This window comes from Bubalus kerabau, chromosome 19 (genome assembly GCF_029407905.1).
Source record: "Bubalus kerabau isolate K-KA32 ecotype Philippines breed swamp buffalo chromosome 19, PCC_UOA_SB_1v2, whole genome shotgun sequence".
Classification (NCBI taxonomy): Eukaryota; Metazoa; Chordata; class Mammalia; order Artiodactyla; family Bovidae; genus Bubalus; species Bubalus kerabau.
Window position 1 is genome coordinate 36600293 of NC_073642.1, and position 13248 is coordinate 36613540.

Genomic DNA, 13248 nt, shown 5'->3' on the forward strand with positions numbered 1-13248 from the left:
CAGGAACACTCACCTTCTTCTGGAAACTTTACTAACTCTTTCAACATAAATACCACTGAAGTCTTTATTGTAAGCTCTCCCTTGCAGTATCAGCTAGGGATAATCACAACTTCCTTTGAACCCACACAAAACTTCCTCAGAATCTCTTCCCTGAAACTTAAAAAGTAGCAAGTATTTTATGGACAGACAAGCATATGGAATTAGGTTTAAATCCTGAACTGGTTAAACTGGGCAAATAATTTAACTTCTCCAAGCATCCATTTTGTTACCTGGTTTTTGGTAAATATTAGTGATTATCCTGGAGAAGGCAATGGCACCCCACTCCAGTACCCTTGCCTGGAAAATCCCATGGATGGAGGAGCCGGGTAGGCTGTAGTCCATGGGGTTGCTAAGAGTTGGACACAACTGAGCGACTTCACTTTCACTTTTCACTTTCATGCATTGGAGAAGGAAATGGCAACCCACTCCAATGTTCTTGCCTGGAGAATCCCAAGGATGGGGGAGCCTGGTGGGCTGCCGTCTATGGGGTCACACAGAGTCGGACACGACTGAAGTGACTTAGCAGCAGCAGCAGCAGTGATTATCCATACAAATACCTTTTGTAATTCTCAGTGTATATTAAGAATTAGCAATAAATGGCTGCTCTTATTTTTAGATTCTGCTTTACACTGTGATTATGTCTGTACATGTTGTGTAAATGTCTGTACACTATCTGCTTTCAGGAAGGCTGAGACCATAATTGCTATTTTTATTTTTCATCTTTGTATCATACAGGTCTTGATACAAAAGAAAAAGTCTGTTAGTGATGAGCATCACCTTCATTGTACACCTACCTCAACATTGGAGAATTATGGACAATATCCATACTGATGAATTATAATTCCCTAATTTCCCTTAGTCCCCTGGAGTAGGAAATGGCAACCCACTCCAGTATTCTTGCCCAGAAAATTCCATGGACAGAGGAGACTGGCAGGCTACAGTCCATGGGGTCACAAAGAGCCAGGCACTACTGAGCGGCTAAGCGACTGAGCACAGCACACAGTATCCCTTGGTAGTGATGTCATGGAATAGACTTCTCTTCAGTTTCAGAATAAGAAAAACAGTAGGCTTAGTTTATGAATTTTCCAATTACAGCTTCTTAATTAAAATTTGGTGGTGTAAGAAATTTAAGAAAGCTTAAATACAATTAATATAGCCCAGGAAATCAAGCATTTCTATAGCATTGTAGCCTATAAAAATGGAGCAGGGCTAGAAAATTGTATGTTGTATTTCTTGTATCACTGGGTCTGCTTTTATGTATCCAGGCTGTGCCCAACCATGGAGAACATGTAGTGGTAAACACAAAGGTTGTAAAGCTGACTGCACCCAAACTAAACTGGGATAAGTCTCAAACATCACAAATAAACTCTGTTGGACTGAAAAGAAATGGGATGTCATAAAGATTTATGGAGGAGATTAGATGATGTAATTGCAACCCTCTCTGTGGAGGAACTATGAGAACATTCTTAATAATAATTTTATATAATTATATAAATCATATGCAATTATGTTACATTATAAAATATCTATAGAAATATTTTATGAGGACATTCTTAAGATCATGTAAGCTACATATAATCCTGTGTGTGTATGCACACACACAATCATGTCCAACTCTTTGTGAACCCATGGACTATATAGCCTGCCAGGCTCATGTTTCCATGGAATTCTCCAGGCAAGAATACTGGAGTGGGTTGTCATTTCCTTCTCCAAGGGATCTTCCTTACCCAGGGATCAAATCCATGTCTCTTGCATTGGCAGGTGGATTCTTTACCACTGAGCCACCTGGGACTCAGCCTATATATACACACACACACACATATAAGTATATAACACTAATTATAAACAATGTGTATTTATCAGTACACTGATAAATATTTATCAGTATTTATCAGTATCAGTATCAGTTCAGTTGCTCAGTCGCGTCCAACTCTTTGCGACCCCATGAACCGCAGCATGCCAGGCCTCCCTGTCCATCACCAACTGCCGGAGTACACCCAAACCCATGTCCACTGAGTTGGGGATGCCACCCAACCATCTCATCCTCCATTGTCCCCTTCTCTTCTTGCCTCCAATCTTTCCCAGTCTTTTCCAATAAGTCAGCTCTTCGCATCAGGTGGCCAAAGTATTAGTGCTTCAGCTTCAACATCAGTCCTTCCAATGAACACCCAGGACTGATCTCCTTTAGGATGGACTGGTTATACACAATTTAATATGAAAATTAATTATACACTATTTATGACTACATATATGGTTGAAAGTGAAAGTCACTCAGTCCTGTGATTCTCCAGGCCAGAATACTGGAGTGACTAGCCTATCCCTTCTCCAGCTGATCTTTCTGATCCAGGGATCAAACCCAGGTCTCTGGCATTACAGGAGGATTCTTTACCAAATGAGCCACCAGGGAAGCCCCATATGTGGTTATATACAAACATACAATATAGGGTCATTGAAAGAATATTGTCATTGCTAGTTTGGGGGTTTTTTTTTTAGCTTTAGAAGTGATACATCTCACAGAAAGACAAACGATTGGCCTAATGAAACAAAGTGTTTAAGAAATAAGACAGTAGTATCTAGCACTGTTTTTTAAGTTAGGATAAGAGTTTTGTTTTACAGTGTGATAGAAAAAGAACTTTCTGATAGTTAATGGGCATTTATATATCCAGGAATTTTTTACAACCAACTAAATCTTCTTATTTGGGATGAGTTTTCACATGCCAAAGCCTCTAAAATATTTACAGTTATTTGTTTTCTTTTCATTCTCAAATACTTCTGGGTCACTCTAACTGCAGTGTGAAACATAGACCAGAGGTGTAAATCTATAGGCAGAAATACTTGTTAGGAGGTTGCAAAGGTGATCCAGGTGAGAGGTGATGGTGGCCAGATCTGTGGAAGGGCAGTCAATGGGACAAAAGTATGACACAGTTGGGCCACACAATTTAACCTCAAACCTAAAGGACTCTGAAATTTAGGCTGCTGCTTTATGTTAGTCTTCCCAATCTGTGCAGGAGATCAGTGGCTCTTAAAAATATTATGTACATCTAATCTGGAATTATTTTACTGCTTTTCTGGTCCCAGGGAAATATGGAAGTGACAGGATATATCAAAGACTGAGGGGACTCAAGTTCTCCACACTTCCTTTCCCTGGGTCACAGTACTATTCATACAGGCCTGAAATTAAAGACAGAGAGAAGCAGAGACTGAAGACTTTTCAGGCAGAAAAATTAAAAAAAAAAAAAAACAACTGATACAGGTTGGACATGAGGCAGGGAGGGAAAAAGTGCAGATGAAGATTTCACCAAGTGGCCAGCTTGGGCAAGCAGATGGATGATGATACTATTTATTGAGACAGAGAACAGAGAAGGGAGAGTAGACTCTGGAGTTGATGAAGATACTAAATTCACTTTTGAACAATTTAAGTTTGAAGTAGGGCAGGAAAATACACATGAGCTGAAGGCAGTTAGGCTTTCTGAGTTTAAAACTCAGGAAGGAGTTTCTGTTGTATTAAGAGTCATCAGCATATAAATGTTGAATGAGATTTCCCACAGGAAAATTATGTAAGTCTAGAAGAGAACAGAACCCTCAATAAAATAAACATTTGATCTTCAGGCAGAGAAAGGGATGCCTGTAAAAGGAACAACCAGGGACATGGGGAATTGGGTGTCACTGAGGTCAAAAGAAGAAAGTACTTCAAAAAGAAGGAGGTCATCAATGGTGTTCAATGTTGCTGAGATTTCAAGTAAGTTGAGTTCTAAGAAGTTTCCATTTGTTTTACTGGAAAAAAAAAAAAAGCATATATGACTTTCAGTAGAAGAAGTTCCAGTAGTGTCATGGGACTGGGACAGCTTTTTGTATAATGAAAAGCGTCTGGGAATTCCTGGCAGTAGAGTGGTTAGGACTCCGTGGATTGCATGGGGCACAGGTTCTATCCCTGGTTCTGGCTGGGGAACTAAGATCCCATGTGCCTCACGTTGGAACCAGAAAACAAGAAAAGAAAAATGTCTTATTAAACGTACTCTTCCGTAATTAAGAAGTCTGGCTGTTAAGGGAAGGATAAAGACATGAAATAGAAGAAAGTTTTAAAATTTCTTCCTTCCTCTGTTTCTGATATATTCTGTGTTCTTTTATTTATGATTCACTAATATAGGAATGAGTTGGCTTGTAATGGCAAAGAAGAACTTTTTTTTTTTTTTAACAAATGCCTGACACACTGCCTTGGCATAATTCTAGTTCTGGAATTTTATACTAGGCATCCAGTGACCAAGAATAGGAAAGTTTTTACATTAACCCTTCTGCTGACTTCTTAGGAGAAAAAAAAAAATCAAAACTTACATATATTCCTTCCTTTGGCTATACTATACTCAACAATATAGTCACTGGAATTTGCCTCCACTCACCTACAGGCAATGAAGAAGTTCTTTAGTAGAGTTCCATATTGAGTCATAATATTTTATTAATCCTCAGAAAATAAGAATAGAGAATAAAAATGTTAGCAATGAAAATTTTAATGGTTTTAATTAGAATTTTTCAGGTTTTCAAAATATGTGTTGAAAGAGATTTGGGAAAAACTAGTATATCATCTCTCACCTTTATGGGAAATTCCATGAATCTAGATGTTGGAATTATGAAAAATATTCTGCTTAAGAAACATTTTCTTCAGAAGATAAAACGGGTTTTATCTCATCAATATGAGGAAATATATAAAATTATATTTTCAATTCTCATGGTCTATAAACTACAATTAGAATTACATGAAATATTTTAGAAACTGATTTTTATTGGAACATAATTGCTTTACAATGTTAGTTTCTGCTGTACAACATGAATCAGCCATATGTATGCATATATCCTCTCCCTCTAGGACCTTCCTCCCAAGCCCCCATCCCACCCACCTAGATCATAACAGAGCACTGAGCTGAGCTCCCTGTGTTATTTAGCTGCTTCCCACTAGCTATCTATATTACACATGGTAGTGTATATTGTCAATGCTACACTCTCAATTCATCCCATCCTTTGGTCTTCCCCTCCTGTGTCCACAGATCTGTTCTCCACATCTGCATCTCTAGTCTGGCTCTGCTCACACCCATCAGAATGGCCATCATCAAAAAGATCTACAAACAATAAATGCTGGAGATGGTGTGGAGAAAAGGCAACCCTCCTACCCTGGGAATGTAAACTGATAGAGCCACTGTGGAGAACAGCATGAAGATCCCTTAAAAAACTAAAAAATAGAACTGTCATATGACCCAGCATTCCCACAACTGAGCATATACAGTGGGAAAACTGTAACTCGAAAAGATATAGGTACCCCAATGTTGACTGCAGTTCTATTCACAATAGCCAGGACGTGGAAGCAACCTAGATGTCTACTACTAAGTGAACAGATAAAGAAGATGTGGTACATATATACAATAGAATATTACTTGGCCATTAAAAAGGAATGAAATTGAGTCATTTGTATTGATGTGGATGAAGTTAGAGCCTGTAATACAGAATGCAGTAAGTAAGCAAGAGAAAAACAAATATCATATATTACTGCATGTATATGGAATCTAGAAAAATGGTGCTGATATAGAAACTGCTTATTTTTCATATCATGAACAAAAAATTATTTCAGAGAACCAAATATTTAGCTACCAATCTCATTATAATAATACCACACAAAATAAAAACTACTTTTGGATGTCAGCTATCAGAATAATAGCACTTAATTTCTGTATAGGACTTTAAAACTCAACAGGACTGTTGAGATCTGATAGCTCATTCAAGCCTTAGCATGAGCCTATGAATTAATCAAGGTAAGTATAATTATTGTCACTTAATAGAAAACAAAACTGAAGTTAAGTGTTATTTGTAGTTTGTCTCGCCTCACTGGATTTAGTAAGAGATAGAGTTGGGTTAGGACTCAGTCTCCTAATTACTAAACCGATATTTTCCACTATATGTCAACAGTAAGCATCAAACATTGTTAGAAACAGTGAAAGAAACACCTAGAGGTGCTTACAACTGGGCTGGGAAGATCAGACATGTAAGACATTAGCAGCCAATACAAACAACATACAATCAAGTGCTAAATATACTTCATTCTACAAAAATCTCACGTTTTTAACTGGTGTCACAGACTTACAAGGTCTCTTCCTGTGATCAACATGGCTACTGTGATGGTTAATTTTATGGATCAGTTTCACTGGGCTAAGGAACACCCAGATAGCTGGTAAAATATTATTTCCAGTGTGTCTTCAGAAAAGATTAACATTTAAATTGAGTAGTAGAGGCTGAATAAAGCAGATGGACTTCACCAATGTGGGCAGGCATCATACAATCCACTAAGGGCTTGAATAGAACCAAAACGTGAGAAGGGTAAATGTGCTCCTTCTGAGTTGAGACAGCTCCTGCCCTTGGACATTGACTGCTCTGGTTCTCGGACCTTAAGGCTCAGGTTGAATTACACTAGCAATTTTTCAGGGTCTCCAGCTTACAGAGAGCAGATCTTGGGACATCTATGCTTCCATAACTGAGTAAGTCAATTCTCTAATAAATCTCTTCTTATCACCAATTATCTGCCTATCTGTCATCCCCTATCTATTATTTATCTGATCTATCCTATTGGTTTTGTTTCTCTGGACAACACTAATGCAGCTCCTAATGCCTTCTGCTAATAAACATTCCTAAAAAAAAAAAAAAAAAAGAGGTCTGCAAAACATAGTCAGATTATTTAAATTTCATGGTATCTGAAAACATAAATCCTAAATAAGAAGAAACAGAATATGGATCTATGATGTCAAATGGAGAACTAAATCACTGCCAATATATGCTTATGTTTTCCCAAAGTCAACAGTGTTTGAAAAGTCTTAAAAATGATAAAAGTAAACTTCATTTAATTGTCTGGAGTTTTTTCTATCTATTGATCTATCATGTCCAAGGCGCTTCTTCACCTAATCTAGAAATAATATATTACAAATGCTTCTATTTATTGGTGGTTTAATCCAAATAGTATTCAGTGTGACATGACCACAGGAGCTTGTCTTAAGCTTATTCATGCTAACCATGATTTATTAAGGATTATCTCTTAATTATTAATATATAAGAGAGTATAGACTGTAGTAACATGCTAAATATTTTAGGGTGTTGTAAGGAAGGTGAGATACAAGAGAAGTACAAGTCATTGTTCCCACTATCAAGGGGGAAACAAAACATGATTCAACCAGAAAAGGAAAGGCATTAATTATAACAAAAGTTCAGAGAAGGAACATAGTCCAGAGATTGATCACTGTGTAATAGAGCAGTTAGAAAATGCTTCATAGAGGAAGTAGGATGTAGTCTGGACCTCAAGACATAAACAGAATTTGCTTAAATATAGGGGAAGAAGGGAAATATTCCAGTTACATAAAAATGGATGAATGAATCTTGAAATGTGTGGGAGGTCAGACAGTAGAACTTTCTAAGCAGAGAAAACCCTAGTAATAGAAAACATTTTAATACATTTTATTACATTTGAGCACATGAAGCATGACAGAAATTTTAGAGGCAGCTTCCCTGGTAGCTCAGATGGCAAAGAGCCTCGTTGTAATGCAGGAAACCTGGGTTCAATCCCTGGGTCTGGAAGATCCCCTGGAGAAGGAAATGGCAACCCATTCTAGTACTCTTGCCTGGAAAACCCCATGGACAGAGCAGCCTGGCAAGCTACAGTCCATGGGGTCACAAAGAGTCAGACACAACTGAGTGACTTCAATTATTACTTATTATTCCTATTTGTGTGTTTATGCATTTTTCTTATGAAGCATGCATGACCCAGAGAAGTTTGATAAACTAATCAATATCCTATTGTAAGTGGTATAAACATACAGGTCAAGCCAATTTCACCATCTAGTTCAGTTCTTCCTGCTATACAATGCTATCTCTATTACACAAAAACAATGCCTTGAGCTATCACAGAATTTCAGCAAATCTAGCCCTGCAATTTAAAACCAGTAATAAAATAACACAAAAGCAAAATAAGGATGGATACATATTCTCTTTGCTTTCCATAAATAGAGCTTCAGTGGAAAGATAAAGTCTAGGGATGAAGGTGCCTTATAGTTTATAGTGAACCAAGGTAAATGTAATTCCAAGAGCATTCTGGGCCATCAGTATACCAGGAATAGAGTTAAGAATACCCCAAGTTTATTAGGGTGCAAACTCTATTACATGGAATCATCACACTCACAGCCTGCAGAGGGTCCTTGATATGGTCACATAACTAAATGTCAAGAGACTAGTTACCCTGAACCTCATTAACCTTCACCATTTCCTGTCTTTTACACACCGTAGATGTCTACATAAGTCGTTTTTCAGATTTTCTGTTTCCAGACTTCATAAAAGAAGAATTTGCAAATAAGTTTTTATCATCATGAACAATACTATCGCTAAAGGGCATATGTGAAGTTTTATGATGGTTTAGCACATTAATATTTTACAATCAGGCTTTAACATGCTTTTATCTTTTTTACACAAGATTACTATCCTGCTTGAATTAGTTTTATTACATGCATTTTCAATTTTCACTAAGCTGATTTTCCTGCACTAGAATTTAAGTTTTCTTCCTTGCAACTTTTTTCCTTCTCATTTGTAGAATTTAATACATTTTACCCATCTTAATATTTTTTTTTCTCACAATATTGCAAAGATTTTCCTGTTGCACTGCCATTTGCAATGCAGCTCCATTAGTTAATCACACTGTTTGGTGTTAAATCTTTCATTCTGTTACAACATTTACAGTTTTGTTCTTTCTGAAGCCTGTACACTTACTGCCTTGTCCATCAAGTCTAGGCAAGGAGGTAGATTTAGTAAGTAATGAATTTGATAAATACAGATGATCTAATCAAGTTATTCAGGATCGTATTTTTACTTTATGGCAGGTTAGCCCTTCTATCAAAGATTGCCAAAACTGACATCTTATATCTTATTTTGGAACCATTTTAAAATACCAAGAAATATTTTAAAGATTAAAATGTAAGTATACTTTGAAATTAGTGCTTCTCATTCTAAAAAGTCTTGTTATCTCCAATATCCATTTTATTGAATGGCAGGGTTGTAGGCATCGTTTCTCAGTCTGGTCTACATTTTGGTAGATCAGAATGTGAAAATTAAGTTTGGGGTCTCAATGGAGACTGAAAATCTATTCTTGATTGAATCTCAGTCTGGCCAGAAACTAAGGGTAATAGACAAGACAGAACGATTTATGAGTCAAATAACAATGGCAGAGAATGACTTTTGGAGTAAACTAGTTGCAGTGATATAGACGGGGCTTCCCAAGTGGAGCAGGGGTAAAGAATCCGCCTAGCACTGCAGAAAATGAGGGTTCAATCCCTGGGTCTGGAAGAACCCCTGGAGTAGAAAATAGCAACCCACTCCAGTACACTTGGATTAAAGATTTAGGGAGCATGGCCCCACCCATCAGAACAAGACCCAGTTTCCCTGCTCAGTCAGTCTCTGCCATCAGGAAGCCTCCTTAAGCCTCTTATCCTTATCCCTTATCAGAGGACAGAGAAAGAAAACCACGATCACAGAAAACTAATCAAACTGACCTCAATTAAATCCCTTATGACTATACAGTGGAAGTGAGAAATAGATTTAAGGGACTAGATCTGATAGACAGAGTGCCTGATGAACTATGGACAGAGGTTCATGACATTCTACTGGAGACAGGAATCAAGACGATCCCCAAGAAAAAGAAACGCAAAAAAGCAAAATGGCTGTCTGAGGAGGCCTTACAAATAGCTGTGAAAAGAAGAGAAGTGAAAAGCAAAGGAGAAAAGGAAAGATATACCTATCTGAATGCAGAGTTCCAAAGAATAGCAAGGAGAGATGAGAAAGCCTTCCTCAGTGGTCAATGCAAAGAAAGAGAGGAAAACAATAGAATGGGAAAGATTAGAGATCTCTTCAAGAAAATAAGAGATACCAAGGCAACATTTCATGCAAAGATGAGCTCAATAAAGGACAGAAACAGTAGGGACCTAACAGAAGCAGAAGATACTAAGAAGAGGTGGCAAGAATACACAGAAGAACTGTACAAAAAAGATCTTCACAACCCAGATAATCACAATGATGTGATCACTCACACTCACCTAGAGCCAGACATCCTGGAGTCTGAAGTCAAGTGGGCCTTAGGAAGCATCACTACGAACAAAGCTAGTGGAGGTGATGGAATTCCAGTTAAGCTATTTCAAATCCTGGAAGATGATGCTGTTAAAGTGCTGCACTCAATACGTCAGCAAATTTGGAAAACTCAGCAGTGGCCATAGGACTGGAAAAGGTCAGTTTTCATTCCAATTCCTAAGAAAGGCAATGCCAAAGAATGCTCAAACTACTGCACAATTGCACTCATCTCACATGCTAGTAAAGTAATGCTCAAAATTCTCCAAGCCAGGCTTCAGCAATACATAAACCAGGAACTTCCAGATGTTCAAGCTGGTTTTAGAAAAGGCAGAGGAACAGAGATCAAATTGTCAACATCTGCTGGATCATGGAAAAAGCAAGAGAGTTCCAGAAAAACATGTATTTCTGCTTTATTGACTATGCCAAAGCCTTTGACTGTGTGGATCACAATAAACTGTGGAAAATTCTGAAAGAGATGGGGATAAAAGACCACTTTACCTGCCTCTTGAGAAACCTGTATGCAGGTCAGGAAGCAACAGTTAGAACTGGAAAAGACCCTGATGCTGGGAAAGATTGAGGGCAGGAGGAGAAGGGAACGACAGAGGATGAGGTGGTTGGATGGCATCACCAACTCAATTGACATGCTGCTGCTGCTGCAAAGTCGCTTCAGTCATGTCCGACTCTGTGCGACCCCATAGATGGCAGCCCACCAGGCTCCCCTGTCCCTGGATTCTCCAGGCAAGAACACTGGAGTGGGTTGCCATTTCCTTCTCTAAAGCATTAAAGTGAAAAATGAAAGTGAAGTCGCTCAGTTGTGCCCAACTCTTAGCGACCCCATGGACTGCAGCCTACCAGGCTCCTCCATCCATGGGATTTTCCAGGCAAGAGTACTGAAGTGGGTTGCCATTGCCTTCTCCGCAATGGACATGGGTTTGGGTAAACTCTGGGAGTTGGTGATGGACAGGGAGGCCTGGCGTGCTGTGGTTCATGGGGTCGCAAAGAGTCAGACACGACTTAGTGACTGTACTGAACTGAACTGAATCAAACTGATTAGACCACAGCCTTGTCTAATCCAATGAAACTATGAGCCATGCTGTGTAGGGCCATCCAAGACAGTGGGTAATGGTGGAGTGTTCTGACAAAACGTGGTCCACTGGCAAAGACAGAGTGCCTGAAGAACTATGGATGGAGGTTCCTAACATTGTAAAGGAGGCAGTGATCAGGACCATACCCAAGAAAAAACAAATGCAAAAAGGCAAAATGGTCATCTGAGGTAGCCTTACAAATAGCTGAGAAAAGAACCTAAAGGCAAAGGAGAAAAGGAAAGATATACCCATTTGAATGCAGAGTTCCAAAGAATAGCTAGGAGAGATAAGAAAGCCTTCCTAAGTGATCAATGCAAAGAAATAGAGGAAAACAATAGAATGGGAAAGACTAGAGATCTCTTCAAGAAATTAAGAGATATCAAGGGAACATTCCATGCAATGATGGGCACAATAAAGGACAGAAATGGTATGGACCTAACAAAAGCAGAAGATACTAAGAGGAAGCCTTAGGTTAAATGTAGTTAATACCCCCTCTTTTTTTTTTTTTTTTTTTTTTTTTTGCTGTAACTATTACAGCAGAACAGTAAGAGAGAAAGATTCTAGCAAGCAAAATTCCCACTCCTCAAATTCAGCCTTCCAACTAGATACTGCTAAAACAAAACAAATACTTCTCCATATAGTCAAATTGGAAAGAACTTCTATATAGTCAGAATCACCTTTCATTATATTTCCCAACCAAAACAAAGTATGATGATCAGAGGCAGAATAATTAAAACTGACTGGAAAACATGGGTTAATAATGTTCTCCTCTCCATGAAATGAATATATTGCATACTAAAACAATATTAAAGGAGGAATAATTTTATAACAAATATCCACGTTCAAATAAGTTATCAGCAAGTATATCTTGCACGAACAACATGCACTAGTTGGGATCCCCGAAGATACACAAAAGAGAGAGAACTTACTTTCAGAGAATCAGATACTTTTGGAGATGGAGTTGACAAGAACCGAAGTTCAGGATTTTCTCAAACACAGAAACCAAGACAAACTTGTTAGACGGTGGCAGCCGAGCGCGTCCCGGAAGGGGATGCTGATGCACTTCCGGGTCTGCCCCTTCTCCCTGACCATCTATCATATCAAATAGAAACATATGTTCTTTTTTCCAAAAGCGGGAGGGAAGGGTCCCCCATGGCGGTGTACGCAAGAAGCAGATGGCATTTTCAAGGAGGATGTGGAGTCAGTACTGACCAGACCTCTTTAGGAGAGCTGGGCGCCTCTCCATGCATACTAACTACTTCGGTCAACACCAGGATGCATGAGAGGCGTAATTAGTATAATACGGACTGAGAGAAAACAACTGTGGAACTTTTGAATTGTGGCAATGCAGATAAGATAACTCCTAAGTGCTAATTCAATTACTATTAGAATTCATCTGCCACTCTCCACTCCACTTCATATTTAATTATTACAATAAAGAAATGTGAGTGATTTTTATCATTTTCATTCAATTCCCCAATGCACTTATTTCCTTCCTGGACACATTTTTCTACTGTATTCTCACTGTCTTTTTGTATAGATTTGGAAAATGAACTAAAAAGACCAAAAAGCTGAGGATAGTATCAGACATCTTTTCCCTATAGATTTAAAGAAAAAAATTTTTTTTACCACTTGTGGTTGCCTCTTCTGAAATGTAACTGTTTAACTGGGCAGAGAAACCCAGGCTTTTGTTTCTCAGCTTTGGAAGCCCCATGTATTTGTTTTCAGTTAAGTCAGCGTCTGCTTATCAAAGGTGTCTCCAAGGTTCTGTTTTGAAAACTATGTATTAATTTTAGGCACTTCCATTTATTACTTTCTGTGAAAAAAAATCAAGCATTCAGCAGCATCTTACCTTTGGAAGTCTACAGAGATTATCTTCTTATTCTCAGTCTCCCCATGAAATGAACAGGTGTAGAGAAAATTAATTTTGTGTTGATAAACTGGTCCTGGACAAGCAGGGAGTGAGTCTCTGTCTCCAAGGAGCTGC

General features: G+C 38.3%; 1 long non-coding RNA gene across 1 annotated transcript in view; it reads right to left on the reverse strand.

Moving 5' to 3' along the window:
* LOC129634344 (uncharacterized) overlaps nucleotides 1-13044 on the reverse strand; it is a 36892-nt gene extending 23848 nt beyond the window's left edge. The window contains exon 1 of the long non-coding RNA XR_008705568.1: nucleotides 12191-13044. This is a non-coding gene — a long non-coding RNA (uncharacterized LOC129634344). The remainder of the gene's footprint in view (nucleotides 1-12190) is intronic.
* Between the last annotated feature and the right edge of the window lie 204 nt (nucleotides 13045-13248).